The 22,935-nt window shown below is 45.8% G+C and overlaps 1 protein-coding gene across 7 annotated transcripts in view; it reads right to left on the bottom strand.

Moving 5' to 3' along the window:
* MSI2 (musashi RNA binding protein 2) overlaps positions 1–22,935 on the bottom strand; it is a 428,839-nt gene that overhangs the window by 291,631 nt on the left and 114,273 nt on the right. Inside the window, exon 2 of one of the 7 annotated variants that reach the window (XM_058444889.1) lies at positions 22,492–22,534. The exons of the other annotated variants lie outside the window; for them this stretch is intronic. The gene's annotated coding sequence lies outside the window, so the exon portion shown is untranslated. The remainder of the gene's footprint in view (positions 1–22,491; positions 22,535–22,935) is intronic. 7 annotated transcript variants of the gene reach the window in all.

Raw genomic sequence — 22,935 nt, 5'->3', positions numbered from 1 at the left:
GTTTCTTTTTGAGGTGATAAAAATGCTCTAAAATTGACTGTGGTGATGGGTGCACATATCTGTGAATATACTAAAATCCATTGAATTGCACCATTTTAAATGAGTGAATTATATGGTATTTGAATTATATCTCAATAAAGCTGTCAAAACAATGACAGGCCAGAGAGATCCCTAAGCCAAGAGTCTGAATGCAAAAATGACTTAATATAAACCCGTGTGTCCAAGAAAGTGTGCCTGCCCACCATTCCCACCGCTTCGTCTCTCATCTAATTCCACAGGACTCAGGTCACCCACAGTTGACAACTGGAAAAAGGTATAACAATGTTTTACGTTGCCAATTGCTAAAATTAATTTAACTTCAAAGGAAACTAATTACAAATATAACCCCAAATGTTCCTCCAAGCTCTCCCTCCCTGTATATAGCTATTAGCCAGAGAGCACCAGGGTTCAAGCTACAATTTGGCATTCCCTCTAAATAGCTTTAAAATTGGAAGGAAAAAAATAGCCCTTGTCTATATGGAGCTGGAATGTAATTTACACACAATTATACAACATAGTCAGGGCACAACGTTACCTCTGATTAAAACAACAGAAACTCACCTACAGGAGAACGTGATCTTGTAATGAAATGATCAGGATGCTTCGGCTGGGAGCTGAAGCTCCCACCCTCATCTCAGAGCTCTCTACCTGGCTCCCTCCTAGGCTAATTTAAAAAATACTACTTCCTCTTACCCTAGGGAAAAAGCCACAGCCACAGGGGTGACCTGTCCACAGATTAGTATCAGAGAGTAATATCCTAAACAGTAGCACTGACTCCTATTGGGGGCTGGGGGAGGTAACCGACAAAGGTAGAGAGATGAGGGCTGCCTTGGAAAGCACAGGAAATTAAGGATCATGATCCCTGCATCAAGCGCTGCGGAGCGAGGTGGCTGGCTAGCCGTCGTTCCGATCACAGGCACCCAGGCTGCTCTGCATCCGCAGGCGGTTTCTCCATCACTCCATCCCTCCGGGAGCCCCTGCCCCCCAGCGCTCACCACACGGTGATTCAGACCCACTATGGGGAAGACCCCAAAGACTTTCTCAAGCCAATACACTGATGCAATTAAAACCCATAATCTTTTACAACAGTGGTATTAAGCAAAATTAAGTAAGAAACCTTCACTGTTGTTGAATCTGCGAGGAAGTTGTGCATTTCTGCATACAAAAGAGGCCCCTCTAAAGCCCCAGCATGAGAAAGGCAGCCAAGGCAGATTCTTAAGAAACCTCAGAAAGAGGTGGGAAAGAAAGAGCCAGACGGGATGGCGGGGCTGATATGAACTCAGTCTTTCCATCTGTGCCTGTCACTCCAGCGGTGGGAGCCCGAGTCGCCCACCCAGGGTGGAATTCTTCTGAAGACGCACAGATGACTTATGGCGAGGGATAGGGCCCTAGAAATGGTGGCACGATGGTCTCAGGGCCCCATGACTAAAGCACAGGCCCAAGGTCATTCTGCCTACAGAAATGATACAAATACAACAATAACAGGAAGTTCGCATTTTCAAGCACATCTATGCATACTGAGACATGCTAAATAACTGACCCTGGTTTCTCAGATGAGGTTGGGTCAAGTCTCCTAACAGTTCCGAGCCTCACCTTCTCCGTTCTATAAAACAGGCCTAGGACCCTGGCTGAAAGAACACAAGCTGAAACAACAAATGTGAAATTGTAACCCTGGGAACACCATCCACACAAGGGTTCTGTCTCCTCCAGCGCAAACCTTTCTCCCAGCTTCCCCTTCTGGCTGGAATCTCCTCAGTGCCTATTTCCAGGCTGAGAAATGCCTGAGGTTCTTCACACCGGCTGTGCTCAGGGTAAAAGAAACCAGCCCAAGTACAGCCTTCAGGATTTAGGAACACACAACCTTGGTGACAAGCTCAGAGCTCCCAAATTGCTCTTTTCCCAAAACATTTCTGTTTATCTCGGTAGCAACTACCAGGGAAAATGGTTTCTACACAAAAGTTGAGCATCTCAAAGTTCCCTGTAAACAGAAGTAAATAGCCACCCCCTCATCTATCATCTTGGGGAACCTCTGAGTCCTTCACTATGACATTTGGGAAACATCACAGACAGGCTGAGAAATCATGTTAGAACAAATGGCCGAGACTACAGACCCTCGGATACACGACAACTTAAGGAAAACCAAGCTTCAGAGAGAAGCCTGCCCAAGAGAGGATTTCCAGAGCCCATCCCTCCAGTAAACTGGGAGCCACCTGCCAGAACGCGGCCTGTTCTCATCAGCAACAATCTGACCTGCTCTTCTCAGGAGAGAGCGCATAAAAACTTTGCTGGTAGGCAGGTTCTAAAGCCAAGTTACCCCATCCCCCAAACCCTCCAGTTGATTTCACGAAAAGAACAAATGGCAGCCTCAACCCTTAGCCTTGATTACCTTCATTACCATATTTTAGATGTACGTGGCAATCAGTTTCTGATGAGCAAGTTTTACCTAATCCACACACTGACACTCCTGTAGTGCAGAGGTTCTCAATTCTGGCTGCACATTCGCATGGCCTGCGGGGTGGGGGTCGTTAAAACTTACTGATACCTGAGCCCCACCCTCAGGGATCTCATTGGTTCCAGGTGAGCCCTGGGCATCAGTATTTTTAAACACTCCCCAGAACATTCTAATATGCAGCCAGGGCTCTGTAAGAAGCTGCTTCTGCCATCTAATGGGAAAAATGGCAAGGATGGAGGCCTCAACAAAAGCCAAGTTTTTTGAGACAGGGTCTTGCTCTGTCACCCAGGCCAGAGGCCAGTGGCGTGATTATAGCTCACTGCAGCCTACTCCTGCGCTCTAGTAATCCTCTCATCTCAGCCTCCTGAGCAGAAGAGACTACAAGCACACACCACCACATCTGGCTTTTTTTTTTTTTTTTTTGGTAAAGACAGGGTCTGGCTATGTTACGCAGGCTGGTCTTGAGCTCCTGGCTTCAAGTGATCCTCCTGCCTCAGCTTCCCAAAGGGCTGGGATTACAGAAGTGAACCACCATGCCTGGTCTTCAGATTCTTGTTCATTAAAACTCTTCCTGAGCATGAGGGATGAAGAGCCACAGAAGAGCAGAAGGAGCCTGGGATTTGAACAAGTAACTGCTGGACTTGAGTCCTAGCTGGGTAATTTCAGGCAAACTATGCATAAAGTGGGGGCAATACCTATATGTCACAGAGCTGCTGTAAGCATCAAATTATTTTAATGCACCTGGCACATAGTAGGTTTGAAAAAAGGTTTGCTGAGTCCTGAGAAAGACCAAAAGGGTAAGAAAAGAAATGGCGGCAGAGTGTCTCCAGTGGCAAGCCATGTTCATTAATCCACTCTCTCATCAAACCTGTTGTGAGGACCCACTATGTGCCAAGCACTGCACCAGACCTCATCTCTGCTCCAAAGATGCTTACATTCAAGTAAGAGCCTGTGTTATTTCTAGTATAGTAGAGCTGTGAGAGCACAGGGCTGGGCATGACCTGCAGCTTAAATGTTAGCAGGGGAGAGCCAGGAAGAAAGGGGAGAAGGGCCTTTGCAGCCTGTCTGGCAGAAGGACTCTTAGTGGTCCCAAAAGACTGCAGCAAAAGACATTGTGGGATGCAAGGAGGATAGGCCAGGCCCAACGGGAAAGCTGAATTTCTGTGGGGTTTAAACAGGAGAGTGACTTTTCAATCCAGCTATTAAGAAGAAGAGCAGGGGGCTCAGGCGCAGTGGCTCACACCTGTAATCCCAGCACTTTGGGAGGCCAAGGCGGGCGGATCATGAGGTCAGGAGTTTGAGACCAGCCTGGCCAATATGGTGAAATCCCGTCTCTACTAAAAATTCAAAAATTGGCTGGGTGTGGTGGCACACGCCCATGGTCCCAGCTACTTGGGAGGCTGAGGCAGAAGAATTGCTTGAATCTGGGAGGCAGAGGTTGCAGTGAGCTGAGATGGCACCCCCGCACTCCAGCCTGGGTGACAGAGTGAGACTCTGTATCAAGAAAAGAAGAAGAAAAGAAGAAGAAGAAGATGAAGAAGATGAAGATGAAGATGAAGATGAAGAAGAAGAAGAAGAAGAAGAAGAAGAAGAAGAAGAAGAAGGGGAATGAGAAGAAGAGCAGCAGCAGCAGGGGCTAGGCGTGGTAGCTCACGCCTGTAATCTCAGCACTCTGGGAGGCCGAGGCAGGTGGATCACTTGAGGTCAGGAGTTTGAGACCAGCCTGGCCAACATGGCGAAACTCCATCTCCATTAAAAATACAAAAATTAGTCAGGCGTGGTAGTACACATCTGTAATCCCAGCTACTCAGGAGGCTGAGGCATGAGAATTGCTTGAACCTAGGAGGCAGAGGTTGCAGTGAGCCAAGCTGGCACCACTGCACTCCAGCCTGGGTGACAAAGCAAGACATCTCCAAAAAGAAAAAAAAAAAAAGAAGAGCAGGGCCACTGGGTGGGGAGGCTGGGTGATCTTAACACTTAGATGTTGACAAGAAAGTAGAGAAAAAGGCATGAAGCAGGAGCAAGACACCTGGACAGCAGTCCTAAGCAACCCGCATGAGGGCTGGGATTAGCTCCCCCACCAGCAGGTCCCTTCTTGCCCAGCTATTCTACTGTTCCAGAAACACCCCAGGAGCAACAAAGCAAGTGGGGGCAAGTGGGGAAGGCATAAGAAGCGATAAGCACATTGCACCCTGGGCGCAGTGGTCTTTGGAAATACACTCAGCCATCTGTTAAGTCATAAATTTTACCTATCAAGAAAAAAAGTCAAATTCCCCCCAGCCCAGATATGCTGATCTGGCCCCTTCCATCCTCCACAAGTAACTTCCTTTGAGAGAAAAGGAGGAAACCCAAAGAAGGGCTTGTAGTAAAAGAGAGGCCAAAATCATCATGAGCAAGTCTCTCTGCCTTTTATTGAATGTCTCACCCCTCTAAAGACGGAAGATGATTTTTCTAAACCCAAGAGGGCCACAGAGGCTGAAAAGAGCATCACATTTGAAGATTTTGGAGACTGGAAGGCCAGGTTCCAATCCCAGTGCCCTGAGCAGGCTGAAAGAGTGGAAAGAGGACAAACTCAGGCAACCCTATCCTGTCATGCATTTTACTAGGTGATCACTGCAAGTGACTGAGCTTCTCTAAACTTGTTCCTTCTTCTACAAAATGGGATTAAAAGAGATAACACACGAAACATGCTTATTTGGAATGGACTGGAATGACAGGCACACAATTAAGTCCCTCTTCCCCCTCCCCACCACCTTCCCTTCCCCACTAGTGACTTCACCTCTGTCTGTTCATCTGTGAATGGGGGATCAAACCTTCCCTGCCTGTTTTATAGGCTAAACAACAGAAGGAAAAGTACTCGGAAAAGGCATGACACACACTCTGTAAATTAAATACTAATTATTATGAATTCTACTACCCTTGATTTCTCAGACACCACCCTGAATCAATCCATCTCCAGCCCATCAACTTCCAATGGTTTGAGATGCTCCAGCAAAAATGATATGCTACCTCAACACAAGGCAGTGTCTTTATCTGCCTTAACCTAGATAGCTCCTGACCCTGTAAAGAGTAACAGACTGTTGCACATTAGGAAGATCACTCTCTATGAGATAAAGCTGGCCATGCCTCGGAGATAATATTTCTCTGCTGCACCAATATCCTAATACATCTGTGCTCTCCACATGCCAGGAACATATTTCTATAAATCCTCACATAAAAGAAAACTTATTTTCCAGAGGGATAAACCGAAGAGAAAAGGAAACAACAGTCGCAGCAAAAATATCACCAAACAGAACTCAGTCCGCCAGGAACTTTACTAAATGTGTAGTGTTACAGATGTTTTATAGCCATGATGTCTGTTCTATTTAAAACACTTGCACTAGGCCAACCAAACAATGAAAAAGAGAAAAGGAAAAGATATATTCCGCAATGCACCCAACCCAGCTAACTGGTCTGGGCTGGCTGTTTATTGAGGCAAAGAGGCAACTGGGGACCTGTAGCTGTCAGCCAGAACATGGAGGGCTCATTTTGTAGTTCACCCTGGAGGGCTGTCAAATCAGACACATGGCCCAGCAAATGGCGTGTGGCTCTCTCTGAAGGGCACTTCTGCCTGGAAGCCCAGGGTCTTCTAAGGGGAAATTGCCCTGCACCTGGCAAGCACTTAACAAAATCTGGTTCCCTTCCCTCAAGAAAGAAAAATCTGTACAGTTAAACCTCATTTGTCCAACAACACTTAATCATTCCCTCCACAAACATTTGTTGAGTGTCTGCTACGTACAAGGTACTGGGCTAGGGACTCATAGTCAAATCAGCTGCCATCAGGATGCCCCTCAGAAGGTGTGCTTCAGAAGGGAGGGCCGTGGTCAATGCACCCTCCAAAATGGAAGCTTCAGGAGGGCCATGGTCAATGTCCCCTCCAGAACAGAAGCTTCAGAAGGGAGGACCATGGTCAATGCACCCTCCAGAATGGAAGCTTCAGAAGGGTTGTGGTCAATGCACCCTCTAGAATGGAAGTTAAGGACTTGCATCTATTTGGTGTACCCCTGTATTCCTAGCACCTAAAAGAATGCCTAGCACATGGTAGGCATTCAATAAATATGGGTTGGACAAATGCTGGATGAATGTTCCCTGCTCTGAATTACTCTGTGGATTATTCTAGGTTCCTGGACACCCTACTCGTTTTCTCTCTTTCCCCTCAGGTAATCCCAAACACTCCTCACTGCTACGCTGGGCACAAGCACTAAGAAGATAAAAGTCTTTGTTCCTACAAAAAATGGCTGGCCAAAGTTCTGTTCGGCAGCCACTGAGGACCCAAGCAGAAAGTGCCACAATCAGAGGATGATGTTAGAAGATGAAGTTAGAACATCAGAAGATGAAGTCAGATGAAATCAGACAAACCCTTCCAGGCTACTTGGACACGCACAGCTGGTGATTCGATAGGGGCATCTTTATATCTAAAAAAGACCATTGGTGACTCTTGATAAGAAATCAGTCAAAAGGTCAAGTAAAATAGGGAAGGGCCAGAAACCACTGGCATTCATAGATTCTAGGACAATTGCCATTGTCTGTATTACCTACTCCTGATTCATTCCAATCGACATCAACCATTAATGAGCACCTAACAGGCACTGGGATCCCAAACTGCAAGATTTCGTTCTATGCCCTTGAAGATCTCCCAGACACCTAACACACACCATGGCATGGGTATGCAGAAGAGACAGGCATAATAAAATGGTTACCTGAAGCTGCTAAATTTGAGGGTAATTTGTTCCACAGCAACAATAACTATAACACAGAAGTCAGGCCAGTCAGGGAAATATGATGAACTCTGTCAGCAGAGTCAGGGCAGGCTTGAAAGAGGAGATGCTTGGCTAGGGTTTGAAATGATGAGCAGCAGGAGTTTTTTGGGTTTGGTTTGGTTTGGTTTTTTGAGACAGAGTTTTGCTCTTTTTGCCCAGGATGGGGTGCAATGGCACTATCTCAGCTCACTGCAACTTCCAACTCCCAGGTTCAAGCGATTCTCCTGCCTCAGCCTTCTGCGTAGCTGGGATTACAGGCATGTGCCACCATGCCTGACTAATTTTTTGTATTTTTAGTAGATGGGGTTTCACCATGTTGGCCAGGCTGGTCTCAAATGAGCAGGAGTTTTTCAGGAAGACAAGAGAGAAGGGCAGACAGAGTCACAGCAGCATGGAATATCATTGCTTGTTTCAGGCACTAAACTTTTGGATTGCTAGAAATCAAGTGAAAAGGAGGGTCTGAGGGGAGATGAGGATGGAGACATGAACAAGGGTTATATCACAAGGAGTCTTGCAGACCATAACAAAGAAGATTGGACTTCATCCTGTAGACAAAGTGTAACCATTTTAAGCTGGGGAATAACATGACCAGCTTTGTGTTTTAGATAGGTTATTCTGTAGAGGATGGATCTGAGAGGTTGAAAATAGAGCCTATAAGAATAGTTAGGAGCTTATCATAATAGTTCAAGATGAAGGGACCCTGAACTAAAGAAAGGATCATTTGCATAACAAAGAGGGAAAAGATTTAAGAGAGAGTAGGAGACAAAATTATCAGGACTGGGTAAATGGCCAAAGGCAGAAAGGAGGGAGAGGGAGGGGTCTTGAGTTTACTGGGTGGCTGATGGTGGTGTCACCAACTGAGACAGGGGATGCAGAAGCAGCAGGCTTGCAGAGGAAAGATAAATGTGTTCACTTTGAGTAAGTTAAATTTTCAGTGTCTGTAGGACAATCTGTGCATCTGCTCTGGAACTCAAGAGAAAGATCAGACTAAATTGACCAACGTCTAGTGGCCACTGAAATCATGGGAGTGGATGCGATGATGGGGTAGAGTAAAAGCAAGGACAAGAACAGTTTCAGGAGTTAGCCAGCATCTTTTGGAAACCCAAAGCACCACTCACTGAACTAGGGGAGGAGGAAGAGAAACTGCTTTGCCAATTGCGGCACATGGTTCCTTGGTCTCTGTCCCTCCCCTTGAGTCTGAGGGAGCTTCTGATTACTTCAACCAGCAGAGGACAGCAGAAGGGATGAACATGAACTTCAATGCTGAGTCATAAAAAGGTGCTGCAGCTTCCAGCTTGTTCACTGGAACACTTACACTTGGAGCCCTGAGCCACCAAGCGAGAAGTCCCACTCCTCTGAAGCCACCATATTGTAAGGAAGCCCGACTACATAGACAGACCACATGTAGGAGCTCCATTCTTTGAATCATCCCAGTTCAGGAGCCAGACATATGAGTGAACAAGCCTTCAGATAATTCCAGCCCCTTGCCATCATGTCTCCCCTTGATTTCAAGTCTTCCCAGCCGAGGTCCTACACCAGGTGAAAAAGAAACCAGCTGTCCCTGCTGTGCCCCATCCAAATTTCTGACCTGAGACTCTATGAGCATAATAAAATTGTTACCTGAAGCTGCTAAATTTGAGGGTAATTTGTTCCACAGCAACAATAACTATAACACAGAAGTCAGGCCATTTCAAATAGAAAGGAAGGGTCAACAGTGTTCAATATCACAAAGATGTTTAGTAGGATGAAGAGTCAGTTTTCAGTTTCACTGGATCCAGATCTCAGCCACACACTTCCCATGATGGATCTGGGTGCTTGCTGGGCCAGCAGTCTACATGCAGCTGTCAGCAAATTCTGAGCTGCCACGTGAGCAACTCTTCCAGACAGGCCCATGGGTGCACCAAGCCGTGGAGTGTCTTGGCAGTCTCTGGTTAGTTGTAAGTATTCATCGGGGGTAAACCTCACTGCTGATGGCAGCTGGCATTGAAAGATTTATCCATAAATATGATAACCACCCCCAAGGCACACCACCATATGCTTGTGGTGGTCAACTCTGCCTTTAGAAACGTAGGAGTCTAAAATGTCAGTTTTTTCTGAGTAGAAATCATTTCTATTTTATTATTTTATTTTTTTAGACAGAGTCTTGCTCGGTTGCCCAAGCTGGAGTGCAGTGACGCAATCTTGGTTCACGGCAACCTCTGCCTCCTGGGTTCAAGCGATTCTCCTGCCTCAGCCTCCCAAGTAGCTGCGATGACAGGCATGCACTGCCACGCCTCACTAATTCTTTTTCGTATTTTTAGTAGAGACAGGGTTTCAACCACATTGGCCAGGCTGGTCTCGAACTCCTGACCTCAGGTGATCCGCCTGCCTCGGCCTCCCAAAGTGCTGGGATTACAGGCATGAGCCACCACACCCAGCCTAGAAATGGTTTTTATATCTATTATCATTGTAAATGTCAGTGGTTCCAAACAGCCACCTTAAAACAGGCTGATGGGTGATATATTTTTAAGAGGCCTTTCTTGCCCTTGCCAAAGGCCCTCCTCCTCTTCCTAGGCACAATCTGAATTCTTAAAACTCAGGGCACATCTAAAACTATGATAATCTTGTATAGCTGTTCTCCAAGTGGCAACTGTCAGGCCTCTGAGCCCAAGCCAAGCCATCGCATCCCCTGTGACTTGCACGTATACATCCAGATGGCCTGAAGTAACTGAAGATCCACAAAAGAAGTAAAAATAGCCTTAACTGATGACATTCCACCATTGTGATTTGTTTCTGCCCCACCCTAACTGATCAGTGTACTTTGTAATCTCCCCCATCCTTAAGAAGGTTCTGTGTAATTCTCCCTACCCCTGAGAATGTACTTTGCGAGATCCACCCCCTGCCCCCAAAACATTGCTCCTAACTCCACCGCCTATCCCAAAACCTATAAGAACTAGTGATAATCCACCACCCTTGGCTGACTCTCTTTTCGGACTCAGCCCGCCTGCACCCAAGTGAAATAAACAGCCATGTTGCTCATACAAAGCCTGTTTGGTGGTCTTTTCACACGGACGTGCATGAAAGCAACCGTGGCTCAGAACAACTCATTTCCTGTCCAGCCATTAAGTCTCTGGGTCTCTGTCCTTGCTGGGAAATGAAGCATTCCTCTCCCTGGCCACAGACCCTGCTCTACAAGCCTCCTTGGTCCTCCACCCTGTTCCTGCTGTTCACAGGCCCTTTCTTCCCCAAACCTGCTCTGTGTCCCAAAGTGAATTCAGGGCAAATGAACATGTTCAAACACAGGGACTGAGACACCTGGGACATAGCAGAGTACTCAGTCTGCACAAAGAGATGCCTAGAAATAGAATAAGAGCCAATGGTACAATTACCCAAAGGAGAGACCTGATCTTACTAGACTTTTGCTTTCTCAAAATTTCATCATAAGAAATTCGGCTTAGTTTTAACTGTCCTTTAATAAACACAATTTCTGAGCAGGTGCTTGGAATGAATCCCTATGGGAAGAACAGAAGTAATAACTGGGACCACTGCCCTCGTGGGTGGAGGGGGTAATATTTTAATCAGGGAGGCAGGATACCTGCAGAGCCATCAAAAATTGCCAGCAGGGTTTTCTAGCCCTTTGTTATCAGTTTCCCAACTAACGCCGAAGCTTCATCTTCCTGTTCTGTCTACCCTCTATGCTCCAGCCACATGTCTCTGACCACTGCTCACATTTCCACACCCCAGACCTTCATTCAAGCTGTTCCCTCACCCAGGAATATCCTCCCACCTGTCTTTATCTCTTATCACGATTCTCAGACCCTCAAGTCTTGGTCCAAATGTCCGTGCTCGAATGTCACCGTCTCCACTAGGCCTTCCTTGACCACTCTATTGAAAACTTCAATTCCACCCACACCTCAGCACTCCCTAGACCTTCTCCCGGCCTCTCATCTTCTAGCACATTCTATACTTTGCTTGTTTTATTTCTCATCTGTCCCCCTCCTACCAAGAAGTAAGCTTTCTGGTCAGGAATTTTGTCGCAGATGTATTCCCGGTACCTGGGTTATTCAGTGACATGCAATAAATATTTGCTGAATGAATGAATGACCATCCTAAAGCATCTCCCCAACACCCCTCAGTCACATACGCTATTCTTTTCTGTACACCTGCACAGGATGTAAACTATTCCTGAAGAGTGGCATTTCATTTCATTCTGCTTCCTATTATCACTAAGTATTTACCCATTAGGTTTAAGTTCCTTGAAGGCAGAGACCATGTCTTTTCATCTTTGCATCCCCCAAAGCACTGGTGGTGCTCAAGTATACAGTCTATTGAATTTAACTTAAAAATCAAATTGCGTGGAAAATAGGCAAAGAATGCACAAGCTCACGTGAGTCTACACCTAAGTGATTTCTCAAGCCTTTTCTTGTGAGCAGAACACAGTGCCAGGGCCTCTGAAAATATAAAGATAAGCAAGATGCACACAGAATAGCACCAGCCACACATGGCTACTGAAGTTAAATTATAAATTAATTAAACTGAAGTGCCATTAGCAATTCAGTTCATGGTCACCCTAGCCACATTTCAAGTGCTCCAAGCCCACGTGCATTAGGATGAGCATCTCCTCCATCACAGAAAGTTCTATAAGACAGCAGTGACACCGACAGTCTTGCCCTCAATATTGTAACCTGCTACTGGGGCATACAGGACAGGAACAAGAAGGACCAGGGGGAACAATAAGGTAATAGGTCCTAAAAGAACCAACAGAGGCCACATGGCTGGGAGGAGGGAGGGTCACTGCCTTGGGGAGGGAAGAAAGCAGAAGAGGCTTCAAGGAAGGGGAGATATTTGAGATGACCCATTTAAAAATGGGTGGGTTTGGCCAGGCACGGTGGCTCACGCCTATAATCCCAGCACTCTGTGAGGCCGAGACAGGCAGATCACTTGAATCCAGGAGTTCAAGACCAGCCTGGGCAACATGGTGAAACCCTGTCTCTAAAAACAATACAAAAATTGGCCAGGTGTGGTGGTACACCTGCAGTCCCAGCTACTTGGGAGGCCGAGGTGGGAGGATCGTTTGAGTTCAGGAGGTTGAGGCTGCAGTGAGCCACGATCATGCCATTGCCCTCCAGCCTGGGCAACAGAGTAAGACCCAGTCTCAAAATAAAAATAAAATTGAAAAGTAAATGGGTAGGGTTTTCCAGGCAAAAGAAAGGGAGGTTAGGCCAAGGAAGAGCCAGTGGTGTGGGACCTGGGGGTATGTGTAAGATGGGGGTCAGGGGAGCCAGAATTCCAGGCCAGGACTGCTGCAGACCCCCTGAGTACCTGGATGGGGGAGCACAAGCAGACCACCAGAGAGAAAGCCAGAAGGATAACTTGATGCCAAGATCTCCATGGGTAACAGGGACATCAGCACACACAGAAGTGAGAAAAGGGACACACCTGGTGGTGTCAGGTATAGGACTAGCCAACTACTTTACCCTTGGTGCTGGAGGAGTAACAGATGTCCAAATTCAAAGCACCCAGGTGCTCACAAAAGCAGAATCCCCCTGCCCTCTTAGACTATTAGTATCTAGAAGGCAAAACCCACATCCACTTGGTTGTTTGGGGGTGGGGGGCTGAAGGACTAACCCTTTAGGCCAGCACATTTCACCAAGGAATGTCTAAAGACCTCACTTTGAATAAATCCCAGTGGGCGCTTATAGGTCCCCCAGATTGCCCCCGCTTCACTCTCCCTGTTAGGAAGCCAGAATGATGGGGGCCTTCCAAGTTTCTAACTTGCTGACAAGTACCGCCCCTAACCAAAATGAAAGTCTGGGTGGCTCTGCCTCAGAAGCCGCCGCTTAGAAACCCAGGGGCACACACTCCGCTCAAGTTCAGCAGGCCTGCCTTCCACGGTCCCGCCAAGGCCGCCCGCTGTGGGTTAAAGACTTGATTTATGCACACTCTGGGGGCTCAGCATGGACCGATTCCAGATGCAGAACGGGGCCTTAACCAGGTGCTTAAGATGCAGGGCACAACGTGGTTAATGCTATTGTGGGTGGCTCCACAAAGGCATGGGTGCGTTTCAGCAAACAGCTAATAATAAGGGCAGGAAGAGGGGAGAGGTGGAAAAAGTCATCCTGGCATTGGCTGGGGTTCATCCTCCTCCCACCCCCTAGCACGGGCACCTCTGTGACAACTTGCTTCTATCTCCAATTAGCCTATTTTCAGCAGCCAATACCCAATATGCTAGGTCTTCTATTCAAGAGCCTTTATCTAACATGCACATACTTTGCAGAAAAGAACAAGGAAAAAAAAAAAAAAGAAAGAAAGAAAAGACAAGAAAAGAAAGGATTTCTAAAGTGGCCAGGCCAAAAAACAAAGAGAAGTTGGGAGGGGTGGGGAGTCACCGTATTCGAGAACAAAGAAAACTCTGGAAACCCCTGGAAGAGCCCTGCCTGCCTCTTCCTATTAAACAATCAAGAGCTGACCTGGTGCTGAATGCGTTGCCACTGAGGAGGGTTAAGAGAGCGAGGGGCCACTCTGGGGGCCCCACTTATCTCCCCACAGCATACAGCAGGGGCCTCTGCCTGTTTCAAGAGGGGACTGTGGTGAGAGGTAAAAGGGAGGAGAAGCCAATCCGAGAAGTAACTTCCTGACGGCCGACAGCTGACATTCTTAACTGAACACAGGATATGCCAAGAAAGTATCAGGCCTGGCTTTTCTCCCCCTGATAGATGACAAAGCAAAAAAAAAAAGAAGAAGAAGAAAGAAAACGAAAAAACAACCGCAGCCACACACATCTCATAAATCACGACTTTTATTGAAGGCTTCGCCACATAATAGCAACAGTCAAATTGAATAAAGACACCCTTCCATAAAGTACCAGTGAGAGACCACATCTCCCCCAGCCCAGGGTGGGTGGGAGGGAAAACTCAACCCTGACTCAGAGAAGGGTTTGGGGAAAGCAGATCCAGTAGCAGAGACAGGTGGTGGTTTTTTTAGGTTTTTCTCAAAACACGGAAACCTGGCAGCCAAGAGAAGTGGGGTGAGCTGAGAGCAGGGCCACACGAGATCACAACAGATGCATGAGGGAGGATGTCAGGGTTTTGTTCCTGAAGGGTCCGGAGTGGGTGAGTTTGATGAGGGGATGGAGAGTGAAATAACTTCTCGTCGGTCTGCAGAACACACGCAAAAGAGCAAAAGCGAGATGGACCCAGGTAGGCATCTGAACCCCATCAGAGGACTGCAGACCCCAGACGCAGGCTGATGGCTCACATATAACACAAACTCAGCCACTTAGCACAGGTAGCATTTTGGGCCCACATCGCTGTGAGAAGAATGCAGCTTCCACTCATTTACTGGCCCAGTCATTCCACATGTGGTGCAGAGTCACAGAGGGGTAATTCAGTTTGGGGCAAGTCCTTCCTCATGGGTGGCTGATTCACTCTGGAACCTTCTCCCCAGTGGACCACACTCAAAGACTGGTATGCCAACACTCCTAAACTTGGGCAAACTAAGAAATTAAGAAAATAAACAAGAAATGGGCCAGGCATGGTGGCTCACTCCTATAATCCTAGCACTTTAGGAGGCTGAGGCAGGCGGATGGCTTGAGGCCAGGAGTTCGAGACCAGCCTGGCTAATATAGAGAAACCCTGTCTCTACTAAAAATACAAAAATTGGCCGGGCACCGTGGCTAACACCTGTAATCCCAGCACTTTGGGAGGCCAAGGCAGGCAGATCACTAGGTCAGGAGTTTGACACCAGCCTGGCCAACATGGTGAAACTCCACCTCTACTATAAATAGAAAAATTAGCTGGGTGTGGTGGCATTCGCCTGTAATCCCAGCTACTCGGGAGGCTGAGACAGGAGAATTGCTTGAATCCGGGAGGCGGAGGTTGCAGTGAGCCAAGATTGCATCACTGCACTCCAACCCGAGCGAGACTCCATCTCAAAAAAAAAAATAAAAACAAAAAACAACATTTAGGCGGGCATGGAGGTACATGCCTGTAATCCCAGCTACTCATGAGGCTGAGGCTACAGTGAACCAAGATTGCATGCACCACTGCACTCTAGCCTGGGATGCAACAGAGCAAAACTCTGTCTCAAAAAAAATAACAATGTCCATAACGCCTTCATTTTTTCTTTTTTTTTTTTTGAGACGGAGTCTCGCTCTGTCACCCAGGTTGGAGTGCAGTGGTGCAATCTCGGCTCACTGCAAGCTCCGCCTCCCAGGTTCACGCCATTCTCCTGCCTCAGCCTCCCGAGTAGCTGGGACTACAGGCACCCGCCACCACGCCCGGCTGATTTTTTGTATTTTTAGTAGAGACAGGGTTTCACCATGTTGGCCAGGATGGTCTCGATCTCCTGACCTCGTGATCTGCCTGCCTTGGCCTCCCAAAGTGCTGGGATTACAGGCGTGAGCTACCACACCCGGCCATGCCTTCACTTCTGAAGTGGGATGGAGTGAGTCAAGGAGAGGTTCTATCTAGTTCTATCCTCCTTCTTGTCTACTACTCATCAAAACAAATTAGCTTTTTTTTTTTTTTAAGTAATGAAGAGCAAAGGGGAACAAATGAATGCATGTCTTTCCAAATTCTGCCATTTGCCGAATCCAGAGAAATATAGCCAAATATATTGGAAGTCCTTGTCGTAAAGATGATGACTTCCATAGGGCAGGTCACTGAGAAGGTAAAGGAGCATGAAGCTCTGAGCACAGGAGGCCTCCCTTCCAAAAACACTTGCTGGACTGAACTGTGGAGAATCCCTGCTCACCCGGGCACAGCCCCAAATTCCCTGTCCTTTCCCTGACACAGAATTCCAACTATGGAGCCAGCCACAGTGACGCAACACATGAGGTGATGTAACAGGGCAGAAGGATATCTAAGGAAAGAAGTGGATGCCCTGATTCAAGTCAGAGTTAAAGATTAGCAAGTCAGGCTTGGCTCATTCCTTCCTTCTGAACTGACTATCCCAAGTACCTTAAAAAAGGCATTTGTGGGCCGGGCGCGGTGGCTCACGCCTGTGGTCCCAGCACTTTGGGAGGCGGAGGCGGGTGGATCACGAGGTCAGGAGATTGAGACCATCCTGGCTAACACGGTGAAACCCCGTCTCTACTAAAAATACAAAATATTAGCTGGGTGTAGTGGCAGGCACCTGTAGTCCCAGCTACTTGGGAGGCTGAGGCAGGAGAATGGCATGAACCCGGGAGGCGGAGCTTGCAGTGAGCCGAGATCGCACCACTGCACTCCAGCCTGGGGGACAGAGCAAGACTCTGTCTCAAAGAAAAAAAAAAAAAAAAAAAAAAGGCACTTGTAGGTCAACATGACACCCAGAATGACCATGTTCTTCCCCTTTCCTGGGTCGGAGGTGGGAGGAACCCAGGGGAAGGTGGGATCTTATTGACATGCAGGTCTTGGCAGCAAATGTTGCCCAAAGGCAAAGGGCAGATATTCTCGAGTCTAGAAAGCAACTGAGATGCCACATTTTCCCAAAAGAGGAAGACGCTATTTCTGAAAAGCTAAGGTTGAGCCAATCAGCTGCTCATAAACAGAAAACTCTTCAAAGGGGTAAGGAAGACAATGGTGGGCCTCAGAATTTTTATTTCTGCTGTCTACCTTTAGGGGAATGGAAAAATCACAATCGAAAACCCAGATCTCCAGTCAATCTAGCAGAAGTTTCTCCAACTCCAGAACACGGGGTCATGAGAAGTCAGGGTCTCACCTGCCGTGCTTGGCCCATTTGACTGTCTGCCCTTCAGGGACTCCCTACCTAGGAGAGAAGGGATTTGAGCAATGAAAACCAAGTCCAAGTGGACACCAGCTTGCACTGAAGGAGAGGGCAATAAATTGGATCCAGACCTGGATAGGGTTCCCAGACCCACTGTCTGCTGGCTACTTGGCCCTGAGCAAGACTTTTCATCCCTTTGAGCCTTAGTCTCCTCATCTATGAAATGGGACAACATTTCCAAAGTATTGTATACCTTTTCTCCAGGGATCAAATCAGATTCTATATGAATGTGCTTTGTCAACCTGAAAGGGCACTGGAGGTATCAGTCTTGATGACCTGCCAAGCAACTCACCCATCACTTGTTCAAACATGTGATTTTCCTATCTCAGATATCCTGTAACAGGGCCTGAGGGGAAACTGGAGAGAAGGAACTCTAATCCCACGTTGGCGTCAATAGCCGATCACCTAAAGCGAGAAATCTTCTCTCAGGAAGATAAGGGAACCCACATATCATCTAATTAAAGCAAGCAGCTGCACACAAGTTCAAAGGCGGGACAGGCTGACTCAGCCTGCTGCTTCTGGGCCGTCAGAGTGAGCATCAGCTAACGCGGCCTGGGGCGCCTTGGCTACAGGAACAGACATCTAGCTGTAAGGGCAACACGAATGAAAGGAGAAGGATGGGGGCAGGAGAGTCTCGTCATCCTTTATCTCTAAATTTATCTCCTATTTGCACTCAACACCACTCCCCACTCCCTCAGAGTCCCCCAAATATGTTCACTCAGAGTGGCCTCTGTGCCTCCATTCTTGGCTGGGCAGGCCTTAAATCCACTGCCTGAAGTCATTATTGAATTCTTAAGTAGGAGAATGTGATAATGTTACATCATCATCTCCTCTTCAACTATTCCAAGAAGCTCTGGCTGGCTTCACAGCCCCACTCCCCACCCCGTGAGCTCATGGCTTCCACGCTGCCTGGCATACAATCCTCCGTATTCCATCACCATTTCTACTTGCTCAGAAATTGTTTCCTGGCAAGGCTTCACCCACCTGAATAGGAAAATAAATGCCTCTGAAGATAGAACTGCATCTTTGCCTCTTGAGTTTCCTCTCCTCGGCTCCTGGCTCTATACTACAAAGCAGAATGTTTTACAAAGAGCCACATGGGAAGTGCGGCTGACCTACTTGACTAGCTAGAGGCCTGGGAAGGCTGCTGACCACCGCTTGTCAGAGGCTTAAATTTGCTGATCACTACACTTTGTGCCATCTCTTGCTCCATTTTTGACCCTCTATCTAGTGCTCTCTTCCTTCTTCTCCCATAAGTGATTTTCAATTTAGTCATGCTGGATGTTTGTGGATAAGCCTCACCATTTAGTAAAGATGCTACATTAACCCAGGCAAATCTAAACTCAGAGCTGTGTGAACACCAGGCACTCAGCCGCCACACCAACAAGCTGGCAATGACCAGAGAGAACAAATAATGATGTTCGATCTGTATGGGGAATGTTCAGGGGTGTCCTGAAGTCTCACTAGAGATGCTAAAGAGATGGAAACCAAGATGATCATTCCCATAACAGGCAAGACTAGTGTTCTGGCTGCCATCTTGCCTAAAGCACATCCCAAATGTCAATTGTACATGGAATAAATGCTAAGGGGTTTCCTTGCTAGATCAAAGATAAGCATTTATTTATTTATTTATTTATTCATGAGATGAAGTCTCACTCTACTGCCCAGGTTGGAGTGCAGTGGCATAATCGCAGCTTACTGCAACCTTTGCTTCCTGGGTTCAAGCAATTTCTCCTGCCTCAGCCTCCTGAGTAGCTGGGATTACAGGCGCTGCACCACCATGCCCAGCTAATTTTTCGTATCATTAGTAGAGACGGGGTTTCAGTATGTTGGCCAGGCTGGTCTCGAACTCCTGACCTCAGGTGATCTGCCTGCCTCAGCCTCCCAAAGTGCTGGGGTTACAGGCGTGAGCCACTGTTTCTGTCAAGCATCTTTTTAAATTTTAGATTTTGAGGGAAAATGTAGGTTCCTCAATAGTATGAGGTAAATAAAACCAGGAAAAGGGCAGGAAAAAAATATTGAGGAAGTTAAAGTTTTAGGGACAAATATCAGGATACAAGCTCAAGGGCTAGATAGGGGAACTTCAATACTCAAGTTGGAACTGGCTTTGAATTGAATTTCGTCACATTAAGTATAAACTACCACATACCACTTATGCCTAGGGTTGCAAAAATGCAACACGACTTCAAATGATATATCCTAAAACAATACAATGTAGTGCTGCCACCCTATTGACGCTATGTTTCTGCATATAGCTTCTGTCTTTGTCTGTCTTAAATTCTGGACAATTCTCTAGTTGTCTGGCTGCTTTTTTGTTTTTGTTTGTTGCTTCTCTGCCAGTCTACCTTACATGGCCATAACACAGAACTCAAGTCTATTTCTTATCATTTGATCTGTTTACTGAGTAGACATGGTAAATTGGTCCCCATCACCCAGTCCAACCTCCTCACCATAAGCTTTTCTGTTATGCAGGATCTGGAAAATTAAGGAGTAATATTCCAGGTTCCCTTGCAGCCAGGTATGAAAGGGAAAGTAGTATATTCTGTACTTTAACTATTTCCCCTGGCAACATGGCCAGGGAGGTGTTAGGTTATTCTGCAGCAATATCCTGTGTCTCTACTGACTAGTCATGGAGAACCTATTTCGCTGGAGATCACAGCAGGACAGTAGCAGCCATGGAGGCCTTCGGATGGGGACAGTGTGGCTGTGGTTCTGAACCTGGCAGCTGTAGCATCATCTTCCCAATTTGGTGGGGACTTCCAGATGACAGAAGAGACAGTAGGTATTTGAAGACCCAGATCTGCTGCATGGCTCTGAGGGCTGTTCCCAAAAGTACAACCTAGAGGTTTCTGTATATCTCCTGATGATTTCTGGAAGCGTTTTAATGCCCTCAAACAAATTCCCTTCTGCTTAAACCAGATGGGAGTGGATTCGGCTCTCTGCAACTGAAACTAGACTAACACATGGCCTTTGTTCTTGTTTTTAAAAATAGATCGATATCTTCATTTAAAAAGAAAAAAGGACACAAACTAGAACCTGAAATCTGTTTTGTTCCTAACTGGCTGATTGACCTGGGGTGAGGCAATTACTAATGTTTGTTGGGCCTCAGTTTTCTTATCTGTAAAATGAGAGGGTGAAATTTGATCTCCCAGGATTTTAACACACCTAATATTTGGTGATTTTTTTTTTTTTTTTTGGACAGGCTGGAGTGCAGTGGCGCAATCTCAGCTCACTGCAACCTCTGTCTCCTGGGTTCAAGCGTGCCTCAGCCTCCCAAGTAGCTGGGACTACAGACACACACCACCACGCCCAGCTAATTTTTGTATTTTTTGGCAGAGACAGATATGTCTCTACCACTATGTTGGCCAGGCTAGTCTTGAACTCCTGACCTAAGGTGATCCACCTGCCTTGGCTTCACAAAGTGCCGGGATTACAGGCGTGAGCCACTGCACCCAGCCATATCTGGTAATTCTAAATCTAGATGCCCTTTCTTTTCATAATGCTGAGTTTATTTTTGCAATCAATTAATCAATACGACTGATCCCTCTCGGCAGCAAAAAAAACAAAACTGTCCTCATTCTCATCGGGGTGGCGGATTTCAAATCACATTCAGAAACACCAGATTGCCAGGTGAGAAAACTTCGTTTTCAACTGGAGCTGGACGTCTCCTCTGAAACTTGAACAGGGGCGGTGAACAGTACGCCCTTTTACAGTTTCTTCTAGAAAGGGGAACACTACTATTGGTTTCTGTATCATTTATATTTTTTACAGCAGAAAGTATTCATTGATAATAAATTGTGTAATAAAAGAAAAAGAAAATAGGCACAGCTGGTTTTCAAATTTCTGTTCATCTGTAACTTTCTTCCTCCAGAAAGAGAAAACATATCAATATGTTGACCATGATTATTTCTGTGTGGTGAGATCTCAGGTTTCATTTTATTTTTCCGACTTTTTGACATTTTCCAAATTTGCCACATTTGTAAACCCAAGCGGTAAAAAGACAGCAGGAATCTTCCTCATTCTCTTCCCTCTTCCCACATCTGTGGGGGTGGTTTCTTGGAACAGTTAGGCTGAAAGTTCTGATTCAGAGGAAAACTATTTCCATCTTCAAACTTGGATAAATGTTAACCAAATAAGATACACAGGTGGGTAGGTCAGTGTGTTGAAGATAAGTAGGTAAGTAAACAAATAAACCCGAAAGAGAGAGTTCTGCCAAACTACACTGAAGAGGGCTATTTAAAATGAGAAATTTAGTCCGATTTGATCCAAGAAACCCCAATCTTTTTAAATTAAGCCTTCCCCTTCAGCACAAATAAAAATGTTTACCATAAACACATCATTTTTACAAAAACAGTGATTTTTTTAAAAATTAAGTTAATCTCTCAAACTTTTGGTGAGGTTAGAAAATAGTACCATTCTCCTTATCGGGGGGCCAATGTAAGATAAAAAAAATTTTAAGAGATTATATATAAGTATATATATTATAAACTGTTTGATATTGTAAAGGAGATTGTGTATCTCATATATATAAGCTCCTTTATATTTTTTTAACATATATTTATATGTAAAATCTCCTTCAAAATATCCATAGCCTTTAACTCCAAAATTCCACTTCTAGGTAAACATATTAAGGAAGTGATCAGAGATGTTGCTAAGGGGTTATGTACAAGGATATTCCACAATGTTACTTATAATACTACTAATAAATCATTAACCAGCTAACTATTCAATAACAGCCTTTGGTCAAATAAAGTATAATCATAAGTCACAACATCACATAGACAATAAAAACCACACCACAAAAACAGTGAATGAGGAAAATATGATAAAGTTATAAAGGCAGGTTAGCCAATGATTTGTGTGTGTGTGTGTGTGTGTGTGTATGTGTGTGTATACCTGTGTCTCTATATAATTTTTTGCCTTTTTTTTTTTTTTTTGCCATGGAAAAGGATAGAAAAAAATGAACCGACATGTTCACAGCAGTTACCTCTGAATGGCAAACAGTGGGGTTGAGGGGATTTTTACTTAGTTCTTTCAGTTTTCCAAAATTTTCCCAAGTGTTTGTGATTGGAGGAACATGGCAGAAGCAGTAATCAACGTTTTAAATAAACAAACTGCCCAAGTCTCTCCTTTCTGTAAATGTCTAAGTTGGAGTTAAAAACGTTTTTATCACAGACCAATCTCGTAATTTTACCCCATCAACTGGCTGAATGGAATAAACATTACGTCCTTGCCACGTTTTGTGGCTGGAGTGGTGTTTTATTCTGTTTTTTAATTAATTAATTTGAGTCAGGAGCATTTGAGATGTGTCTATGTTACGGGGCTGAAATTTACATTTATCTCCTTTTTAAAAGCCCATTTAGCAAATTAACAAGAAAACAGCAACACTCAGGGAAGATACTGAGCCTACTGCATGCGTCATATATAAAAGAGCGACTATATAATTGACCTTACAGGATTCTCCTGCGGATCAAATCAGATTGTCTTGTAAGGAACTCTGGAAAAAATAAAATGCTATATAAGTCACAGTGAAATATTAACATTATCATTTAAAGTCCAGCTGTTTGGTGACTTCAACACAGGGTTTCTTCACTCTAATGAGGCCATTCATGTCTGAGCACCAAGGATCTGTGCATCCTGACCCTCAGTGCAAAGCTGTATGTGGCTGTGTTGTAGGGCAACTCTCTGGGTAAAGGGTCCATAACTTTCCCAGCATGATCCCTGGGCCCAGTCAGGTTAGAAACACAGCTCACAGAGGTTAAATCCATCACCTGGTGCTGAGGAGTGTTACCTAGTCATCAAAGCAGGTGTAGTACAATCTCAACTCAAGACCTAACAGAAACATCTTGTGGTCAACTGGCCATCACTGAATCCTAGGAGTCTCGTTCCAGTCTTAGG

The sequence above is a fragment of the Hylobates moloch genome, unplaced genomic scaffold (assembly GCF_009828535.3).
Source record: "Hylobates moloch isolate HMO894 unplaced genomic scaffold, HMol_V3 SCAFFOLD_10, whole genome shotgun sequence".
Lineage (NCBI taxonomy): Eukaryota > Metazoa > Chordata > Mammalia > Primates > Hylobatidae > Hylobates > Hylobates moloch.
This window is presented reverse-complemented; position numbering and strand designations above follow the sequence as displayed.